At 46.4% G+C, this 12,375-nt stretch overlaps 1 protein-coding gene across 1 annotated transcript in view; it reads right to left on the bottom strand.

Moving 5' to 3' along the window:
- The window catches only part of ZNF217 (zinc finger protein 217), a 39,173-nt gene extending 27,116 nt beyond the window's left edge, over window positions 1-12,057 (bottom strand). Inside the window, exon 1 of the mRNA XM_088843618.1 lies at window positions 11,941-12,057. The gene's annotated coding sequence lies outside the window, so the exon portion shown is untranslated. The remainder of the gene's footprint in view (window positions 1-11,940) is intronic.
- Window positions 12,058-12,375: the final 318 nt, after the last annotated feature.

Genomic DNA, 12,375 nt, shown 5'->3' with positions numbered 1-12,375 from the left:
ACTAAACTTACTATGATCACTTCATGATTGTTTTTTTAAGTCAACCATTACGCTATAGACCTTAACCTTACACAATGCCGTGCGTTGAATATATCACAATAAAACTAGAAGAAAGATAAACTACATGGGTCACATAACATTTGGAGCACCTATTTAAAGCATTTGTTCTCATCGAATATTCTAGATGGGGACCCGTGGGGTGAGGAGGGGCTGACGATAGGAGAGCAAGGTGAGTGGCGTGTCCTGAAACCCAGTTTTCATCATCATCTCAAAACAGGGAACCATCTTCTATCTGCCACTTAACTGTGGTGTTTCATCTCCATCCCCCCCACCCACACACACACACACCTCCTTTATCCATCAGCAGGGCCTGTAGCTTCTATCTCAATCTATCTCGAACCTGCCTACTGACCTTCATCTCCAACACAAGGCTACCCCACAGCACCGTGAGTTCTCCCTCCTGCCAGTATACCAAGGCGTCTGCAAACTTCTCCCTTTCTAGGTTTGCCTCACTACGTTCTCCACCCATAGCCCAAGAGATCTTCTTACAGTGTAAATCAGATGGTGTCACCACCCTGCTTAATGGCTTCCTATTGCCTCAGGAAAAAAGAACAAACTCCAGGGCCTGCCTGCCAGCCCTGCCGATCTGGGCCCTGCCTGACTCTCCAGCCTCAAGTCTTGGCAAGCCCGTCACTCAGAGCTCTAAGCTTCAGCCTTCTCTCTGACCCAGAGTCTCCAGCCCTGTGGTTCCCTTCGCCTGGTTCTCTATCCCGAGCCTTTCAAAAAATCAGCTTCTGTTCCTCCTGAGAGGTTTAAACTCTGGGCAGGGAGCTGTGGCAAGATGTTGGAATGTCTTCTCTCCAGTAATCCAATCTTGGGCTCAAATATTGCTGTTTAGTTGCATTAATCCTAGAATACTATTTCATCTCCATGGGTTTCCATTCCTGATCCATAAAATGGTGTGATGGGGGGAGAGAGGGGAAAGTAAATCTTTAAAAAAAAAAAAAAATTTTTTTTTTAATTGAAGTGTAGTTAAGGAATTCCCTGGCAGTCCAGTGCTTAGGAGCCAGAGCTTTCACTGCAGTGGCCCAGGGTTCAATCCCTGGTTGGGGAACTAAGACCCTCCCCCAAAAAAGTATAATTGATTTACAATTATATTTACAATTATGTCACTTTCAGGTATACAGCATAGTGATTCAGCATTTTTATAGGCTGTGTGTGTATGTGTGTCACTGTCATGTCCACTCCATTTAAAGTTTTGAGATGTTGGCTATATTCTTGTAGAAGCAGACCTTTCTCATCACAAGGAAAAAATATTTGTAACTATGTGAAATGGTACATGTTAATTAAACTTATTGTGGTCATCATTTCTGAAATATGTACATATATCAAATTACTATATTGTACAATTTAGGCTTATACAATGCTATAAGGGTAATCATTTGGGCTTCCTGAGTGGTTCAGTGGTAAAAAATAGAAACCTTCCTGCCAATGCAAGAGGCGCAGGTTCGACCCCTGGGTCAGGAGGATCCTCTGGAGAAGGAAAAGCATCCCACTCCAGTATTCTTGCCTGGAGAATTCCATGGACAGAGGAGCCTGGAGAGCTACGGTCCATGGGGTTGCAAAGGGTCAGACACAACTGTGCGCCTGAGCACATCCGGTAATCATAGCTCAGTAAAACCGGAAGAACTGAATAATAATATCATTATTTATATAAATATTTATGTTTATATAAGACGAGAGAATTGAGACACTGCATGAAGCTTGTAAGCCCAAACTCTGGTGGGCTTGGCACTGTTGTAGGCACCGGAGCCAGAGCTTACAGTAAACAAAGCAAATGAAGCTCTTGCCCCCTTTGGAGCTTGTTTTCTAGAGGGAGGGAGACAACACAGGGTCCGTGGAGATGGGAAGAGCCTGCTGTTTTTTGGACTGGGGCTCCTTAAGGAGCAGACTCCGCCAGGAAAGCTTTCTAAGATGAGGTGCAGAAGGTGAAAAGGCTTAGGGCAGAGGATAGGCTGCCCTGGGGAGGTCACTGCAAGGGGCCCAGCAAGTGAGAACAGGGAAGCAAGGAAATAATAAGACAGAGGCAAGGACTGGCTTTTGGGAGGGGGGGTGTTGCTGGCACTGGGTAGCATGCAGGATCTTAGTTCCTGAACCAGGGATCGAACTCGTGCCCCCTGCAGTGGAAATGCAGAGTCCTAACCACTGGACTACCAGGGAAGTCACAAGGCCTGGTTTTTGAACCTGGTAGCAGATCAAAGATGGTCAGCTCTCTGCTCTCTCACTTTATCTTATCTCATCTGCAGCCCTTGACAAAGTCAAGCCCTACCTCGAAACACCTGCCCCTCTGATTCGGGGCACCGCCTGTCCTCCTGATGGCCACGTCTTCACTGGCGGCTCCTTCTCCATGGGCTCGCTAGCTCTGTCCCCCTGACTGAGGATTCTGAAGCGCTCCAGGGTCCAGCGCGGGAGCCTGGTCTTTTTCCTACTCATTCTCCAAGTATTTCATCCTCTCCAATGGCTCAAAATACCATCTACAAGACGCCTAAATTTGTATATTTCCCACCCAGACTTCTCCCCTCAAACCCCAAAATATATTTCCAGCTGTCTACTCCAGCTCCATTTAGATGTCCAGAAATTATTTCTGGATTTCAACTCTCAGACCTTCTCCCACAATCCCCCACCACTAACGGATCTGTAAGACCACAGAAGCGCATGAGGCTCTCCGGGAAGGGAATGCAGATGGAGAAGAAAGATCCGGTAGCGAGATGGGTCAGCTACTGACCCCGACACTGGATCACGCATCCCTGACAGGAGCCCCCCAGCTCAAACCAATGCCCTCATACTCACCATTATAGCAAGTATTCCTTCCACGCCCCTTCCCACTAGAGCCTAAACTCCATAAAAATACATGACACTGTGATTTGTTCTCTGCTGACATCTAAGTATTAGTATGATGTCTGTCTACAGCAGCAATCAATAAATGCATTCCAGACAAATGAATATAGAAATAACATTAATGTACAGAACTCTAATGATTCAAAGAGATGACTCATTGGAAAAAACCCTGATGATGGGAAAGATTGAGGGCAGGAGGAAAAGGGGACGACAGAGGATGAAATGGTTGGAAGGTATCACCTACTCAATGGACGTGAGTTTGAACAAACTCCAGGAAACCGTGAAAAACAGGGGAGCCTGGCGTGCTGCAGTCCATGGGGTCTCAAAGAGTGGGACAGGACTCGGCGACTGAACAGCAGAACTCAGCCGCAGTGAGATCCAGCCAAAAGGGACCTGAAGTTTGAGTGTTTAGGCCACTCACAGGGGTCTGGGCTGTTTCCTCATACGTACAAGGGGGCTTCTAATCTCAATTCAAACCTGCCTAGTTGGATGGTTGGGTTGCCCTGTGTCATACCAGAGGGAACCTATAACAGCAAAGGATTGTTACCATAACTCTTGTCTTGACTGCTGCTGCTGCTGCTGCTGCTAAGTCGCTTTAGTCGTGTCCAACTCTGTGCGACCCCATAGACGGCAGCCCACCAGGTTCCCCGTCCCTGGGATTCTCCAGGCAAGAATGCTGGAGTGGGTTGCCTACCGAATATCAACTCGGCAGGGGGCTCCGCTTTTGTCTGGACTCAACTGTGAATAGTCTCAAAACACAGCCCCCTTGATGACCTTTTGTTGTTGTTCGGTCGCTAAGTCCTGTCCTACTCTTTGCAACCCCATGCACTGTGGCACCAGGGTCCTCTGGCCTCCACTATCTCCCGGAGTTTGCTTAAATTAATGTCCATTTGACCTGAAACCCAACAGGTCCTGTACTTTGCTAGAAGAGCATTCAGAGGCTCTGAACTCACTTTTCTCTGGTTTGGATGAGATGATCGGTGTAGTAAATGGTTTATATAGTTGGTTGGTTATGAATTTTCTTTTATGTTTTCGGTCTGAATCAGACTGTTAACTCCATCAAAATGGGGACTTGTCCAAACTAACTTCCAGCAGAGCTTCCTGCATGTCTCTGCCTTGGGATGGGCTGTGTGGACTAAACCACCAAGACTTAAAGAGCTTCCATCCCAGAAATGGGCCAACTTGCCGAGAAGCACTAACGTTAACTGGGTTCACGTGTGCTTTTCACTTTGTAACTCATTTGATCCACCTAACAATCCTGCAAGGCAGGGCCTGTGTTTTTCCATTTTTATAGACAAAGAACCTGGGCACCAAGCGATTAAATAGCTGGTAATAAGCAGCAGAGCCAGGTGTCTAAATTCAGCACCTGCCTCTAGGGCCTCTGTCCTCATCCACAGAGCCTCCCTCATAGTGGGGTGTCCCGCCTGGGTCTCCCCTCTGCGCCTCTCTCCCCTCCCCCTCACCCCAGTGTCCTTCATCACAATGGCCTACTTTTCCTGTGCAGACACCAGCAGGGCCTCCCCCCAGCACCTGGTGGCATATCCCCGGGACCCTGTGGATGTACTGCTATAGGCTGTGTAGTACCAGCACACGGCGGATGTTCACTAAATACTAGACGCAGACCGAGGCGAATGCTGGGTGCCAGGGCTCGCCAGCTACTGCCTCCTTATATTCTACTGGTAACACAGTGAGACGGCCGTCCTCGTGTCGAGCTCAGCACAGACGTCTCACCGGGATTCAGACGATGGCACACCTACTGACTGGGAGCCAGGCGTTCTCCCCACTGCCGGGGAAGCACCTGTGAGGGAAGTGGATGCCAACAAGCACATCTCTGCCACACCCCAAACTCCTTACGATTCAAAAGTCCAATCTGGGGACTTCCCTGGTGGTCCAGTGACTAAGACGCCATGCTCCCAGCGCAGGGGGCCCAGGTTCAATCCCTGGTCTGGGAACTAAATCCCGCATACTGCAACAAACAGTTGGCACACCGCAACAAGACCCAACACAGCCAAATAAATAAATAAATATTTTTTAAAAAAGTCAAATCTGATCATATCCGGGCCCTGCCCCGAAATCCCAATGTCTCTGAGAAGACAGACAGAATTTCTGGTAAGGCCTAGTGGGCCCTCTGAAGACTTTGGACTTTGTTCTAAGAGCACTAGTCTGTCACCAAAAAAAAAAAAGACCGAAAGAACTATCGAACTTCAAGTGTTTCTTCCTCTTCTTCCTCGAGAGATTATCTCCCGAAGGATCTCATCCCACTTAAACAAAGAAGCCTGGCAAAAAGCGAAGAAGTGACAATCCTCTTACTTCAAGACCACATTCTCCTCCCCTTGAGGGTAGGAGCTCAGAATCAGCCCTGCCTCCCTGATCACCACACCTGGCACCAGCTGTAATCTGATCAGTCGTCACCCCTTGAGTTAGTACTGCCTTTCCTTTCTTCCCCACTGCCTTTTTTTATATTATTCTCAGATAGATGCTCTATTTATAAAAATAAAATTTTATTTTCACATAACACTGAGCAGAGTTCCCTGTATGTATGTAAGTCCTTATTACTTAACCATCTTATGCCTCTCTTTTAAAAAAGAGGAAACCGAGGCTCGGGAGCCGTGAGCAGGCTGCCTCAGGTCACACAGCTGACAGTCTGATTCCCCATCTTCCAGATTTGAAGCCAACGTCAAACCCAGCTCTGTCACCAGCCTAAAGCTCTTCTAAAAATGAACCCTGATGCACACTGTTGACACTTATTTCCTGAACAGTCAGCCCTGCACGGCTCTGGGGCAAGGTTGAAACCTCCTCGCCCAGCCAGCCTCCCCTCCCCCGTTCTGGACTGGCCTCCTTTCGCTGGCTGCCCCCGGGCTGCTCCCCTCCCACCGCAGTCACTCCTTGGCGTTCCCTGTCCCGGTGTAGCTTCCCTAACAGTCTTCAAGTCTCCTGTGAAGATACTGAAGGTAAGGAGGAAAGATCATGCAAATCATGTCCCAACAGCAATTAGCAGAGTGCTTTTCTCGGAGCTGGGAGGCAGTATATGTTTGTAAGATGAAGTCTCAGACTTCATGCCTCCCTTTTACCCTGTCAGAGCTGATCAGTTCACAAGTCTTACAGCTCCTACCATCTCAGAATCTCTCAAATGCACCCTTTTCCATTTTTATTTCCACAGCCCTCGGTTCTTGTTTCATTCTGACCTGTGTAACAGTCTCATAACCGATCCTCTTGTCCCTGTCTTCTTAGCCCAGATTACTGTTTCCTGAACCCCACAAATAACCCCCCTGCCACTGCCCTGTGCAGTGGAGATTCAGTAAAATCTCCAGTCTTACCAAAATAAACCATAGTTCCCTCTCTCAGGGAACAAAACTACACATGGCCCCAGCCAACCTTTCGGCCAGATGCATTCCAGAAGTATTTATATGGGAGCACTCCTCCATCCCAGGCACTTAGCTAGATAGTACTTAAGCAGTGAGACACAAAACGGACTGGATTCCTACCCTTGTGGAGCTTATATTTTAACAGGAGAAATTGTAAACAAATTAAGACATAAGCAGAAAAGCATGTAATTAGAATACCTACTGTAGAGAAATAATCCCTCAGTTACATAAAGAAGCATGCACAAGGATGTTCACTGCAGTATTGTTTATGAGTGAAAAACTGGAAACAACCTATGTGTTCATCGAAAGGAAAATGGCTGCATACATCGTGCTATATCCAAACTGAAGAACGTAGATAGCAGCTGGAAAGAATGAAGTTAGTATGGCTAGATCACCAAGACACGGTGGAATAAAAGAACAAATCTGAAAAAAAAAAAAAGAACAAATCTGCTACCTATGGCTGAGTTATGTTGATGTTTGACAGAAAACCACAAAATTCTGTGCAGCAACTATTCTTCAATTAAAAAATAAATTTTTTTTAAAAAGTTGCAAAAAGTAATGCCATACTTTTTTAAAAAACATATACACAGTAATGTATTTTCCAAAGGAAATACACGTATATTGTATGTGTGTATTACAGAAACATGTATATTTATATTTACATATACGTGGACATGAGTTTGAGTGTACTCCAGGAGTTGGTGATGGACAGGGAGGCCTAGCGTGCTGTGATTCATGGGGTCGCGGAGAGTCGGACACGACTGAGCGACTGAACTGAACTGAACTGAAATACACACATTTACATATACAGTATATATTTAATAATGTACACTTATATATATGTATTACATTATGTATATGTACACATGTGTATATGTATCCGTTCCGTCGCTCAGTCGTGTCCGACTCTTTGCGACCCCGTGGACTGTAGCCTACCAGGCTTCTCCGTCCATGGGATTCTCCAGGCAAGAATACTGGAGTGGGTTACCGTTTCCTTCTCCAGGGGATCTTCCCGACCCAGGGATCGAACCCGGGTCTCCCGCATTGGAGGCAGACGCTTTAACCTCTGAGCCACCAGGGATGTATATTTGTGTGTGTGTAATGTAAATATTGGAGAAGGAAATGGCAGCCCACTCCAGTATTCTTGCCTGGAGAATCCCATGGACAGAGGAGCCTGGCGGGCTACAGTCCACAGAGTCGCAAAGAGTCGGACATGACTGAGCGGCTTCACTTCACTTCACTTCAATGTAAATATATTTATGAACACACACATAAGATATATCCATGCTGATCATTTCTCAATATACATAAATAACCAAATTGTTATCTTGTCCCACCGGAAACTAATACAATGTTACATGTCATTATATCTCAATAAATAAATACATATATATGCAAATACACCAAATTTGGCTAATTCTCAAAAATGGGCAAGGATCCGGGACACTTTGGTGATAGCTAAAATTTTAATCTCTTTACGTGTAAAGCATACATATATGCCTACTAACAAGAAATTCCAAACGGTGTGGAATAACCTCAGAAATTGGAAAAAAAACAGGCAATAAAATGCTTGGCAGCCCCACCTGCTGCCTTTTCATGAACAGGAGGTGCGGCACTCTCTGCTGACCCGCCGGCCTGTCCCGCCACCAGCCTGAATGTCTCCAAATGCACGTGCCATCTGTGTGCACAAGGCCCCACGCAGCCCCCCTGCCCGCCCCCCAAGGCCACTCCAGAGGCCCCCACCCTCTTTGTTCAGTCACCCTTCAGCCCCTCCTTTGTGACACTGGCTGGACCAGGCTGAGCCCACCTGTGTAAACTGCAGGCCCCTTGAAGGGAAGGTCGGTTTCCTCCATGTCGCAGTTGCTGGCACACAGGAAGTGGCTCAATATTTAGCTGTTCTATTTAATTAAACACTGGAAAAGGAAATGGCAACCCACTCCAGTATTCTTGCCTGGAAAAGCCCATGCAGAGAGGAGCCTGACTCCATAGGGTGGCAAAGAGTCAGACACGAATGAAGCAACTTAGCACATCACACATTTAATTAAAAGAATGTGCTCTTAGCTGTACTATTTAACTAAATAAACATGCATTCACTCATGCATTTTCTCTCCTGCTCAACAAACATTTATTAAGCACCTACTGTGTACTAGGCACTGTTCCAGGTGCTAGGAATGCAGCTAGAAAGCAAACCAGTCAAAATGCCTATCGTCCTAGAGTTAGCATTTAATATTCTAATGTGTTCCATTAAGTGCCTGGACTCCCCTGGCGGTCCAGTGGTTAAGGCTCTTCACTGCCAATGCAGGGATGCGAATTTGATTCCTGGGCAGGGAATTAAGCCCCCACGTGCCTTGTGGGGTAGAGAAAAATAAGGGGAGAAGCGGTCAAGACATGAAGGGGGGAGGGGGTGTTCAATAAGATAGTCCGGGATGACTTCATAGGGGCAGGCATCTGAGTAAAGATCTGAACAGGGTGACAGTGGGAGCCATGCAGACTCCTGGGGAAAGAGTTAAAAGGTTGGCCCAGCAAATACCTTAAAGGGTATTTAATCCAGTGATTATAAAGGGTATTTAATCCAGTGATTCAAGGAGCAACCAAGGAGGCCAGCATGGTAGCGGAGTGGCTGGTGTGGAGTAGAAAGAGACAAATCAGAAAATGAGAATGGTGGTGATGGTATCAGTTGCCTGGGGCCTTTGGGGTTTTGAGAAGATAGGATTTTATCTGAATGTGCCTGAGCAGGGGTATTAAGAAGCTTATTAAAGAGACGGTAAATTTAAGAACACTCCTAAAATAGTCAAGCAGATAGTCTCCTTTGCCAAAAGCACCCAGACATTTGTGTGTTCAGGCAACTTTGATAACAACGATAGTAATAGAAGAAATAACAAGGATAAGAAGACAGGAAAAACAGAACAATTTATTGAGCCCCTGCTAGGCACCAGTCTTAACTCTACACCTAATGCACCCAGTCAGGCTGTTACTGAGTTCTCCTGATAACCTATCAATATTTATGTAATTATACATGAATTTATATTTATATATAAATTAAGTATATTTAAATTCATTTGCCGGATGAGGAAACTGGAGCCATCAGAGGTTTGCTTTCTGACTGACTAGCGTCTCTACCTTCCTTGAGGTTCAACAAGAATAAAGTGAAATTCCAGCCCGATTTAATTCCAAAGCCCACGCTGTCACATGCCATTCTTTCTTATCCTAAATTGTTGACCTTGGCCTTAGGAGAACAGAGGATAACGATAAGGATCGCTGATGGCGCACGGACCATAGTCCCAGGACGCATACTGTACGCACCACTTTTGGATGCCCAGGCCAACTTAGTGCCCCGTCACCCGGATTCTGTTCTGTTTAGTCGCTCAGTTGTGTCCGACTCTTTGCGACCCCGTGGACTGTAGCCTACCAGGCTTCTCTGTCCATGGGATTCTTCAGGCAAGAATACTGGAGTGCATTACCATTTCCTTCTCCAGGGGATCTTCCCGACCCAGGGATAGAACCCGGGTCTCCCGCATTGGAGGCAGACGCTTTAACCTCTGAGCCACCAGGGAAGCCCGTCACCCAGATTAGAAACCTGCAACTCTTGAGGTCACGTGGATGGTGGTTAAAGGGCTGAGCTCACGAAGCTGGGTTCACACCAAGACTCTGCACTACCCAGCTGTGCAGCCTGTCACCTCATTTGAACTTTCTTTGCCTCTTCTCCCCATTTTACAGATGGAGGTAAGAATACCCACTGACAAGCGTATTTAAGAGAAATGAACAAATCCTCTCCTGTAAAAAGCTTTTGAGACAATTTGTCACATGGCGGGCTTCCCAGGTGGCTCAGCGATAAAGAACCCACCCGCCACCAACACAGAAGAAGCAGGTTGGATCCCTGGGTCAGGAAGACCCCTGGAGGAGGTAATGGCTACCCACTCCAGTATTCTTGCCTTGGAAATCCCATGGACAGAGCAACCTGGCGGGCTACAGTCCATGGGGTCGCAAAGAGTCGGACACGATTGAGCCACTGAACTGGACTGAACTGAATTTTATAAAGTTTATCGCCTACGGCCACAGAAGCTCAGCCACTGCAGGACCCTGCTACGGTGCTTTTCCATGGGTTAGAGAAGCGAGTGTGTTTATAGCAGGTGAGGGAGAGAAAAGGATTTGGACCTAGACTGCTCTCTCCAGAACTGAGTCGCTTTCAGTCATCTTCTAGTCCACCCAACATCGACCAAGCAAGTGAAATCCTTTGAAAAACCAGAAGGATACCTTAATCTGGGCGATCTCTCCGAGCTTCAGAGACAACCTGCCACTCAGCGTCCCCTGGTTATCTTCCCCCAGCGGAAAGTCAAGGAAGCCCCGTGAAGGACGAGGTGGGAGGTGAGGGGCAGCGGGAAAGGATGCGAACAGCAGGCTTCAGACTGTAGGTGCGCCCTCTCAGGCCACGCCCGCCAGCAGGACACTGGGACGGGGAGGGGGGAAATGCTGGAGAGGAGATTAGGGCCAGAGCCACACCCTAGAGAGGCACAGAGCGACCAAAAAAATCCCTGAGTCTAGACGAGAGATCAGACAGCTGCCCTAAACCTCTGGAGCTGGTTAATCCCGCCCCAGCTCCTTCACCACTTCACTTTAAGCAGCTCCGGGCACTAACACAGCAAGTTTCCCCCAGAAACCGGAACTGAATCAAATGCAGTCCCCAGAGCCTTCCTGGATCCACATCCTCACTCCATTGCCCAGACACCTCAGCCCCACGACTTAGCCTCCCTGTCTCATCTGTAAAATGGGAATAATGAGTCCCCAGTGCACCGGATACCTTTAAGGCTTAAAGGAGCTGATGGCAATGGGACCTTAAAAACCTTAAAAGTAACTCAGTAAACGTCAGCCAGAATGACATGAGCCATCCTTCTCCCTGTCCTAATCAGCCCTTCAACTGAACTAATCCTCTTGGCCTCTTTGACAACTTTTTTTTTTCAAATGTGGTTAGCACATTTTGTTGACATATTTTTACAAATACCAAACCTGCGTGTCCTCTTAAAAATATTTTAGGAGATTATGTTTTGTTCCCACTTGTGGCTTCAGCGAGTGGGATGAAAACAGTGTAAAAGCAAATGAGGAAAATAGGACCATCTTTCCTGAACTTTTACAAAAAGAAAGAAAAGAAAAAGCAAAGAATGAAAGATTCAGATGCTCTTAAAGACTACCTTGCTAACTATTTTCTTATCAAGTTCCTTTTCTCTTTTTTTTCCTCCCCCATAAACACAACAGAAATGATATAGCCTTTCTTTCTTCCCTGTTTAAATTTAAAAATCTGACACATAAATTTCTCCAAACTAATACAATTGAATTTTCTATAACGATTTGTAACTACTATGCTATGTCCTTTAAATAACGCTGCAAACAGAAATAAACAAGTTTCTCAAGCACTTGTGTCTGATGAAGTCAAGGAATAAGAACAACGTGTCCCCGAGGAAACAAAGTAGAATTTGGACTCCAAGCTAAAATGGCTCTGCCTTAATCCTCTGTTACCCGGTACCATGGGGCTGCGTTTACAGGAAGCGCCTGCCACCAGAAGTTTTCTGCTAGTTTCCAACCCGATTTCAATCGTATTTTTGCATCATCCCCTCAGCCATATGGAAACAAATAATAACACTCAGCTTAAAAAAAAAAAAAAAAAACCGTAAAGATCGCTGACCTGTTCTTTTCTGCCTTCTCCAGGATGGGTAGAGGCAGGAAGAAATGCAGGGCGCCCCTCCCCCTCCACGACTGGCTTCCCGGCCGGGTAGAGACTATCTCATTACCACATTTTCAACAAGCAGCCCGGTTTCCTCGTTTAATCAAAGTTAGTTTGTGCTTGTTTGGCAGTCTGCGCATGCCAGCTTTTTATGGCTATAGAAAATGTGTATTTATTTATTTTGAGATGGCTCTGACCATATGACACACGAGTCAGCCCGAGCCAATGATTTATAAGAGCTCGGAAAAGCATTGCCTTTAAACACTTTAATAGAAACTCTCTCATCCTTTGTGAGTGGAAGTGTAAATTGGTACAGTCCTTTTGTAAACAACCTAGTGACACAGTCAAGGGTCTTACAAATGTTCATACATTTGGGTGCATAGTAACACTCCCAAA

This window comes from Moschus berezovskii, chromosome 15, assembly GCF_049115385.1.
Source record: "Moschus berezovskii isolate FMDL1 chromosome 15, NW_MosBer_1.0, whole genome shotgun sequence".
In the NCBI taxonomy this organism is placed as follows: Eukaryota; Metazoa; Chordata; class Mammalia; order Artiodactyla; family Moschidae; genus Moschus; species Moschus berezovskii.
The sequence above is the reverse complement of the archived record's forward strand: the minus strand, read 5'-3'. Positions and strand labels throughout refer to the sequence as shown.